At 36.4% G+C, this 8741-nt stretch overlaps 2 long non-coding RNA genes across 3 annotated transcripts; both read right to left on the bottom strand.

The window, feature by feature from the left end:
- Window positions 1-298: 298 nt before the first annotated feature.
- On the bottom strand, window positions 299-1036 carry LOC142962751 (uncharacterized). The gene is made up of 2 exons (XR_012957363.1): window positions 765-1036; window positions 299-615 (listed from the first exon to the last, which is right to left on the bottom strand). It is a non-coding gene; the product is annotated as an uncharacterized LOC142962751 (long non-coding RNA).
- A 5137-nt stretch (window positions 1037-6173) lies between these two features.
- On the bottom strand, window positions 6174-8114 carry LOC142962677 (uncharacterized). Of its 2 annotated transcripts, XR_012957356.1 has the most exons (4): window positions 8046-8109; window positions 7830-7958; window positions 7476-7589; window positions 6174-6869 (listed from the first exon to the last, which is right to left on the bottom strand). It is a non-coding gene; the product is annotated as an uncharacterized LOC142962677 (long non-coding RNA). The 2 variants fall into 2 exon arrangements; XR_012957355.1 differs by having other exon boundaries at window positions 7830-8114.
- Between the last annotated feature and the right edge of the window lie 627 nt (window positions 8115-8741).

The following is an 8741-nucleotide window of genomic DNA, read 5'->3' as shown; positions in this document are numbered from 1 at the left end:
AACAAAAAGAACAAAGAAAACTCCTGTCGTGCTGTCTCTCCTCTCCTCTCCTCTCCTGTGCTGTGCTGTGCTGGTATAAACTATAAGCCCACCCACATGCTGTTCCTATCTCTCCTCTCATACATATAGCCACAGGTGCCCACAGTAATTAACCAAACAACAAAAAATAATATAACTAAACAAATTACTATGAAAGAGAAAAAACAATCTTAATTTATCAAACATCTTCAATAATTAAACAATACTACTTATAAATTAAATAACAAAATACAATATCAAATAAATAGCTCCAACAGTGTCAAATGTGACCATCAGTCTTTTATTATAGTTTAACAAAGAGTAGATCAAAAATACAATTATGTACATTTTTTATACTGATCATACTTGATGGTGCTGCTGAGATTAACATGACATGCCCAACATTTCACTGATGCCACAAGTCGGCGTTTCCTGTAACAAATATTTTTCAACACTAATGCAAGATGCAAAAAAAATACTTTTTAAGCTCCCAAGTAATGCAAGTAGTCCTGTTCTTTGAGTCCTCAGTTCATTGTTGATCCTGTTCCTCAAGCGAGTTCAAGTCCAAATTCAAGGCATTCATTATCAGTTATTTACCTGAGGATAGACAACAAAGAATAAAGCAAAATTATTTTGCAGTTAAAGCAAAACAAAAGAAAAAAAAGACTCTTTCAACAACGGTGTTGACTGAAATGCTGACATTATCAAATTGACCCTTTTTTGGTTACAGGTGTGTAAAGTCTTACCTGTCTTCTTACGACGCCTCAGTTTCCAGCAGACACAGCAACACACCACCACTATCAGAAGAGCCCCCACTGCAGAACAGACTGGGATCAAGATGTGCGAAACGTTTTCTGGAGAGGAGAGACCACAATGGTTATGATACGTATAATAGCACAGCACTTAAATGTACATATACAAATGAGTTTTTCACTTGGATATTACTCATATACATTTACATAACACGTGTTCTTTCTAGCCAGTGTAAAGAAAACATCCCAAATACACATTTAAGTGTTTATTTGATAGATAGATAGATAGATGTATACTTTATTCATCCCCAGGGGGAAATTTGAATGTTACAGCAGCAAGACAAAGTAACAGTAACTGCAACGTCTCTGGTTACTTTGAGCTCACCTCAACAATTCATCACAACTCCCTCCTGTCTCTCCATTCAACTTGATTCAATTCAATTCAATTCAAATGTTTTTTATTGGCATGAAAGTTTCAAGAACAATGTCTCTGAAGCATCAAAATACAAAATGTCTCTTAAGACTCTGTCGCCCTCCACTGGCGACTGTTGATTAAAAACAAACGTCCTATAACATGAAAAGACTTCTGACATTTCACTTGCAGCAATAAACAGTCATATTATAGACTTAATGTTTAGTGAGGCAGAATGTTTGTGTGGAGCCTCTTAAGACAGTAACAGATATGTGATTATGTTTTATTGATGTTTAAATGTTATCAGCAGAGAGTTTTACTGAGTACAGAATTATCAATAAGCAACAGTAGCTCCTCTGTGAACCAGTGGAGGAAAACCTCACACCTACTGACACTGATGATGAGTCGGAGGTTTTATTCAACACTCAGCAGTAATTAAAGTCTGTGATCAAAATGTCAACAAAAGGATCTGATGACCGATTGATTGACAGGTTGTGAATACATAACAACAATAAAACTCAACAAAGATAAAAGTCTTAATATTTAATACATTTAAAGGTTTAACAATATTACTCTTTGTAAACATGGGAGAACAACAGACCTCTATTTGTAATTATTAATAGATGAGAAAAACACAAAACTATTATTTACATAACTCAACATTTAGGAGTTAAAAACTGTAGTCATATAAGTGAATATAACTGTAAAATGTATGATGTATAATTACAGTTTGGTCTTTAATACACACTTTAAATGCAAAATCACCATTTTTAAAATATGCATAGCTTCTAAGGCAAGTACCTGTAAAAACAAACAATTTATCTCTGCAGAAACCTCTGTAAACTATAATGTTATGTGGCCACCAAAACGTCTTGTACAAGTAGTGTTAATGGAGAATCCCTCATTCTCGCTCTCATGATGTTATTGTTGTTATTATTGTTATTTCCCGCCTACTCACTCTGCTTGTCGAGTCCACAGTTAGAGTGCAACAAAGTCATTCTGGGAACGAAGGAAATTACCAAACTTAAGCAGAAGTAGGTGGGGCAGGGTGATAGAAAATTGTCAACTGAAGATAACACACGTAATTACAGGCAAAGGGTCAAAGGAAAGCAAACACAGAACAGATAATGCATCACTGCTATTTCTGATCATACCTTATAACCATCATATTGGAGCACACACTTAATAAATATGTTTCTGACGTTGATATCTCAGGTGAAGATTTGGTTTCAGAACTGACGTGCCAAAGAGAGGAAGATAAACCACAAGAAGCTGAAGCATTCTTTGTTTTTATAACTTTTCCACACAATGAATGAAGATGATTCCCATCAACATGATGTTATAATGCTGCACCTCCTTCTTTCACAATTACAAGCACTACACATGTCTGTTGCATTGATCATCTCTGGTGGGCATTTGCCAATCACAGGACTTCAGCGTGTTTATATGGATCATTTTCAGCACCAAGTTACTGACTTTAAGGACAAAGAATCACTGGATAACTTGTCACTTGTGAAACTTGAGTGTCTTCTTTTGGTTAAAGCTGCACTGAAAAAAGCATTTCACAAGTTCTTCTTTCTTTAACTTAGACAGGATGTTGAAATTAGTCTGACACCTTGATGGATAAAAGTGACGATGCATTTGTCCATCTATAGTCAAGAATCTGTATTTGCATTCTGTCAAGAAATAAAAAGAGAAAGTACAATGATGGTAATACATCTCTTTTTTAGAATTTGAATTCATAGGAAATCGAGAGAGAGGAGAGAGTATTACATTTCTTACTTCGAAGGACAGAAGGGAAAACAACTTAATTTACCATGAGAATAGTTCATTCACAAGTACAAACTATTGGGTTTTAGTGAGGGAGGATGGCAGCTGTGTTTGGTGTAATGGAAATGGTGAATGAACAGAAATGTTTTGTTTTTTAAAGAAATAAAAGCAGCTTGATCTTGATATGAAAACACAAATGTCATCATTTGGCAGTGAACAGGTGTATGATACGACATAAAAAAACATTTAGTTAAAACGCTTACCATTTTTATTTTTTTATTTTTTTTGCTATAACATTGTGGTAACAGCAAGGAACTGAGAGCATGATTAAAAATGGCTGTGGAATATCACACACAGACAGCAGTGTTTAGCCACATCCTGAAAAACAGCTGCTACATGACTCATGGTCCACCGACATTGTACCGCTAAATGCAAACATTCAGCCTCGTCGGAGAACTTTAAATCAAAAATGTCACTGCGTATCCAGTCTTTTGGGACATACAGTTTGTATGAAATGTTAAAGTATGTACTACATTGTACATGTTAACACACGTTCACATTGTTCCCGTTTCTGTCACTTTAAAGAAGAGGAAGGAAAAGTGGCAAAATGTAGAAATGTAAATTTGTTGTCTGAGGATTGCAAAAACGTTCTTTTCAAAATAAACCACTGTTCCACCAACTTTGTGCAACTCATGTATTTGTAAATCAATGTGTGCAGGGAAAGAATTCCCCTGTTTTCAAGTTGATGTTGGTTGTGCTGCAGATAAAATATAAAGCATACACATATAGGTTTATCGATCAGGTTTGTATTTTCTTTTCATTAGCACAGAGCATCTGCTTTCAATCGTCTGAAACATTTCAACAGAAAAAAGCTTCTTGATAAGATCATGCCGCCAATGAGGAAGTGAACCAATGGTGCATAGCCTTGCCCGTCCACAAAATGACTTAATACAGACATATAATTCACGAAATCATGACCTGAGAAGACTTACGTTTTGGACCATGAATTTATATTGAATCATACATTAATATAGGCCACATTACAGAATGGTTTTCACAGAAACCTTTAAATTACATTCACACTGTGCCACAGTAAATAGCTGTACTGTACAAATACTGTACAAATTATGAATAAATACTGAAACAAAACTCAACAATTTTGAATCAAAAAAATTCTCTAAGTATAAAATCATAAGTCAACTGTAGGATATCTTTAACCAAAAACTGACATGCTCAGGATTGAAGAGCTGGCACTAGCCACCGGTCTTGGTTTTATAATTAGATAAATTTGGCATGGATGGGTAACATCACATGAATGTGTCATGACAATGACTAAATCACCTGGTTTTTATGAGGAAAAAAAATAAATGTTTAATTGTGGTCCAACCAAACCTATAAAGAGTTATGGTGCAACAGTTGCATCTCTTTGGATTTCCTATGGTATACACATATTAAAAGGCTAACAGCTGCAACAATACTGGACATTTTGGTACCCACACAATTATTGTTTTGAACAAAGCAGCAAAATGATTCTGGATCGTTGGAGCACCTTTATAACACTCCTGTGTTGTCAATCATTTGCTCACCAGAGTATGTCGGTCAGAAGTTCAACTGTGTTCCAGTGAGAGGGTTGAACTAAAAAAAATGATCTCAGGTGGTTGTTTAAGGACACTATAACTATCATGAACCATAAACACCTATTTTATTGCTCTGTGAATCATCTGAATTGGAAGTCAGTGGCTGTCAACTTTTAACCTCAAGCTATTAAAACCAAATCAATCATGAAACCTAACCTCTGTCTTTGATTAAATGCACAGCAGCAGTTAAAATACAAATACATATCAAATACATATATATATATATATATATATATGTATATTTTGCCCATGGCACATAAATGGCTGTAAATACACAAACATATATATTATATGTGTGTATTTTATATATGTGTGTGTGTGTGTGTGTGTGTGTGTGTGTGTGTGTGTTTTATATATTTCACCTAAAACCTACAAAGCTAACTAAGTAAGACTAATTTAGCATAACTTTTAAAATCACACTGTAAAAGGTTATTCTATGCAAAGAGGTCCTTTCAGTGTTTCAGAAGGTGGTAAACTGTGAAAAGAAGAGTGCACTTCTAATCTTTATTTGTTTCTGGCCTCACTGTTTAATGTCACGCTTGTGCGGTCGAGCACACCCTCCTATGGTTTGTAGCGTGTAAACTACACTATGGTTAACTTATGATGATCTGTGAACCCACACTCTTATTAGCTTATGCTGAGAAATGTGTGCAGAATACACTGAGCACTCAAAGTGAATAGGGTCGTTTATATTGTAAACACACCTGTCTTGTGTCAGTGACGAATCTGTGGGCCTTACCAATTTTCAAAGCAATGACGAAGGTTCTTCAGACGGCATTTCGGGGGTGCAATTCCCTAGCTGGCATAACTTTTATTTATTCTTTTCTTATTGTCCTTGCCACATCTGTTTAAGCCCGTAATATTGTGTTTTCTGATTAGAGCACTTTCAGGCAGAATGCCTCTTTTAATCTGAAGTTTGTATTTGTTCTTTCTCTAACAATAAATACTTTTGAATCTGAAAAGTTCAGAGTTACCCTGTTGAATGTGCTCTGCGTTTTACCGTCCATCCCTTTTTCACCAAATTTCACAGAAATGGCTGTAAATTACATATCGATCTAGTCCTCAATTACATGAGGTTATATTTAATTCCAGGCAAATGGCTGCATTTGTTTTCAAATCAAACCTTCTTGAAAGTTAACTGACTGGTTTGTATTAGATCATGAAAAATAAGCGGCAATGTGCTCAACTGACTAAACTGGAAGCCACAAAGACAGAGGAAACATGTAGAACTAAATATAGAAACGTGATGGTGTTAAAAGATAAACGCGTTGAATCTCAGTATGACAAGTTGAACAAGTTGCTCACGCTAGATTTGTCCCTCTCAGTAAAGGAGAAAAAGGGGATGTTCTTATTGTAAACACTAAGGAACTGCATGTACTTTGGTTAAATATTAACTGAACCAAATGTAAAAAGATTGTCTTCATAATCACACCTGCAACTGACAAACCAAGTCTGTAAACCTGAAAGAAGCAGAAGTGTTAACACCATGGAAACAAATGTGTGGTTACTGCCAACTTCCTGAGAGACATTACTCTATAAACCTAACTTATGGCAAGAAAGCCAAAGGAAGATCACACGGTCTAATTTGACGTTACACAGCACCAAACGTTTAATGAATCCACACTACATATGCATGATTACACTCCGACCCCCAACTAGTCCATCCACATCTGTTTCATGAATACATTTCAATCCCAGTAAATGCAAACGTTGACATCAGGTGAATAATACAATGACATACATTGTTGTTTTTCAAATTCAGACATTATTGGAAGTTTACAGTGTTTTAACGATAAAATGAAGGTAAATATGCTCACAAATTAGAAACAAGTAAAAAGTAGGTACAATATAATCTAAAGAGAATTATATTACAGGGAAATGTAATGTAATACTGTAATATGGAATATTTTAAAACATATTTTCTGAAGAAAAAATTGTAGAAGACAACAGTGAAAGTGTTAGAAAAATAGAAAAATCTATGAGCGATATGAGATATTTTCCAACTGGAAGTCACATGAAGGTGAAAAGCCTTTTGGCCTCTTGACAGCCATCTCCTCCATCTGCCTTCAGTGGTGCAGTCTTTAAACTCTGTGAATCACCTTCCTTTACGGACATTGGAGTACACACACTCATCTTCTGCTGGTTGAACAGACTGTCGAGGTCGCTCTGAAAACATGACTTCGCCGTACTCCACCTCCGGCCCTGCTCTTTGCTGCACCTGCCTCCCCGGTCGCTGCATGATCTTGATATCAGCATAGGTCAACTCCTGGTCATCTTCTTCTGCAGAGTGAAAGTAAAGAGTGGCACAAATATATATATATATACAGTATATATATATATTTAATGCTGAGATATACTCAGTACTCAAGTACTGTACTTAAGTACAAATTTCAGGTACTTGTACTTTACTGGAATCTTTCTACTTCTACTTTCTACTAATTCATTCAATCAACTACAACAATAAAATCCTGCTTTTACATTCATGCATAATAATCTATTGGTATAACAGTATAACATACACTTTTCTGTATTGAGTACTTTTACCGTTAATACTTTAAGCACATTTTCCTGATTATTCTTACATACTTTTAAGTAACATTTTCAATAATTGTAAAAGAGTTTTATTTTTTCCTGTGTAGTATTAACACTAAAGGATCTGAATACTTACTCCACCACGGTCTGTTTGTACAGCGGATTGTTAACAACAAGTTGACATTTTGGGAGGTACTCTCTTACTGAGAAATGGACTAAAACATTTATATCACTGGCAAGTTTGTAGAGTGGTCTCAATCTTCTCATCACATTTTCGGCAAGAAGGTGAATAAGTATGTTGCCCGATGGGTCATTGCAGTGATGAGTTGAGGAAAGGGAAGTTTTATTTTGTACCTTTAGGTTTGTTCTTTTTCTTTTTCTTCTGAGAACAGACGACAGCTACCCCGACCACTAACAGAAGTACAAGTGCACCCAGTACACCAGCCGTTATTTGCAAGTAGCCTTTTTCTGTAATAAAAGACACAAGAGACACACAGATCTTTAAGTTAGCAAACATTACAGGTGTTTTTGTGGAGAATGTAAAACAAAGATAATGGAAATGACTTAAATGAATTCACTGCAGCAGAGTTAGTTTTCACTTACTAACAAAGTCCCATGAGTCCTCACTGGGGGGGTGAGTCACAGTTTTATTGGAGGATGTGATATTATTGTAGGGGTTAATTGACACTGTGATGCCAGACTCCTTACCAGCAGGGGAGGTTGCTGTGATTGTAGTGGGAGCTGTTGTTGGCTCAATACACAGGGTATTATTGGCTGCAAACACCCACTGTGATATGTGCGTCCCATTGGGTGTGGTGCAGTTAATGAATATGTAGCCTGGGAAAGACAGAGATCAATGACTGATGTTCAGCTAATCATTAGTATCTTAACATCAGACTTTTGTCTACTCATGCTCTCACTCACCACAGGTAGATATCTTCACTTCTGTTAAGTCACTACTGACTTTATTCTTGACCGAGCAGACCAGTTTTCCTGAGACGTGTTGTTTCAGAGTGATGCTGTTTGTCTCAGTGTTTCCAGAGAGGAGCTCAGAGTCTGTCAGAGTGTGATCATCCAGAGTCCAGCTGTACTGAGGACTGTCCGCTCCCTCAGAGGAGCAGGACACCTTCATCTCTCCCTCAGAGAGACACTCAGAGACCAGCAGGACAGAGGACACAGGAGCTGAAGGAAACACACTCAGATGACTTTTCATATTGACATAATCTTCATCATTCTGTAGAGTTTCTCATACAGAGCAGTCCAGACATGGATACAGATATACAGCACGTAGAATATGAGATGCATGTAATAAATAGTTATTTACCTTGAATGGTCAACTGTAGAGTCCTGTTCTCTGATTGAGTTCCATCTGAATCAAAGGTTGTAAGTCTATATTCACCACCATCAGTCCTGCTCAGTTTATTGATCCTAAATGTTCCATCACTGGGAGTAAAGGATGATCTGTTTTCTATCAGATTAGACAGAATGATATTCCTTCTCCCTTCCAGTATTACTGTATTTTTGTTCAACCATTGGTATTTATGTATTTCTGAGGCTTTGGTCATCAGCTTGAGGACCACAGTTCCTCCCAAAGCTCCATAACACTGAGCTCCGTTCTGT

Source organism: Anarhichas minor, unplaced genomic scaffold (genome assembly GCF_050575085.1).
Source record: "Anarhichas minor isolate MPS153535 unplaced genomic scaffold, ASM5057508v1 ptg000028l, whole genome shotgun sequence".
Taxonomy (NCBI): Eukaryota; Metazoa; Chordata; class Actinopteri; order Perciformes; family Anarhichadidae; genus Anarhichas; species Anarhichas minor.
Note: the sequence above shows the minus strand (reverse complement) of the source record. Positions and strands in the feature narration are given on the sequence as shown.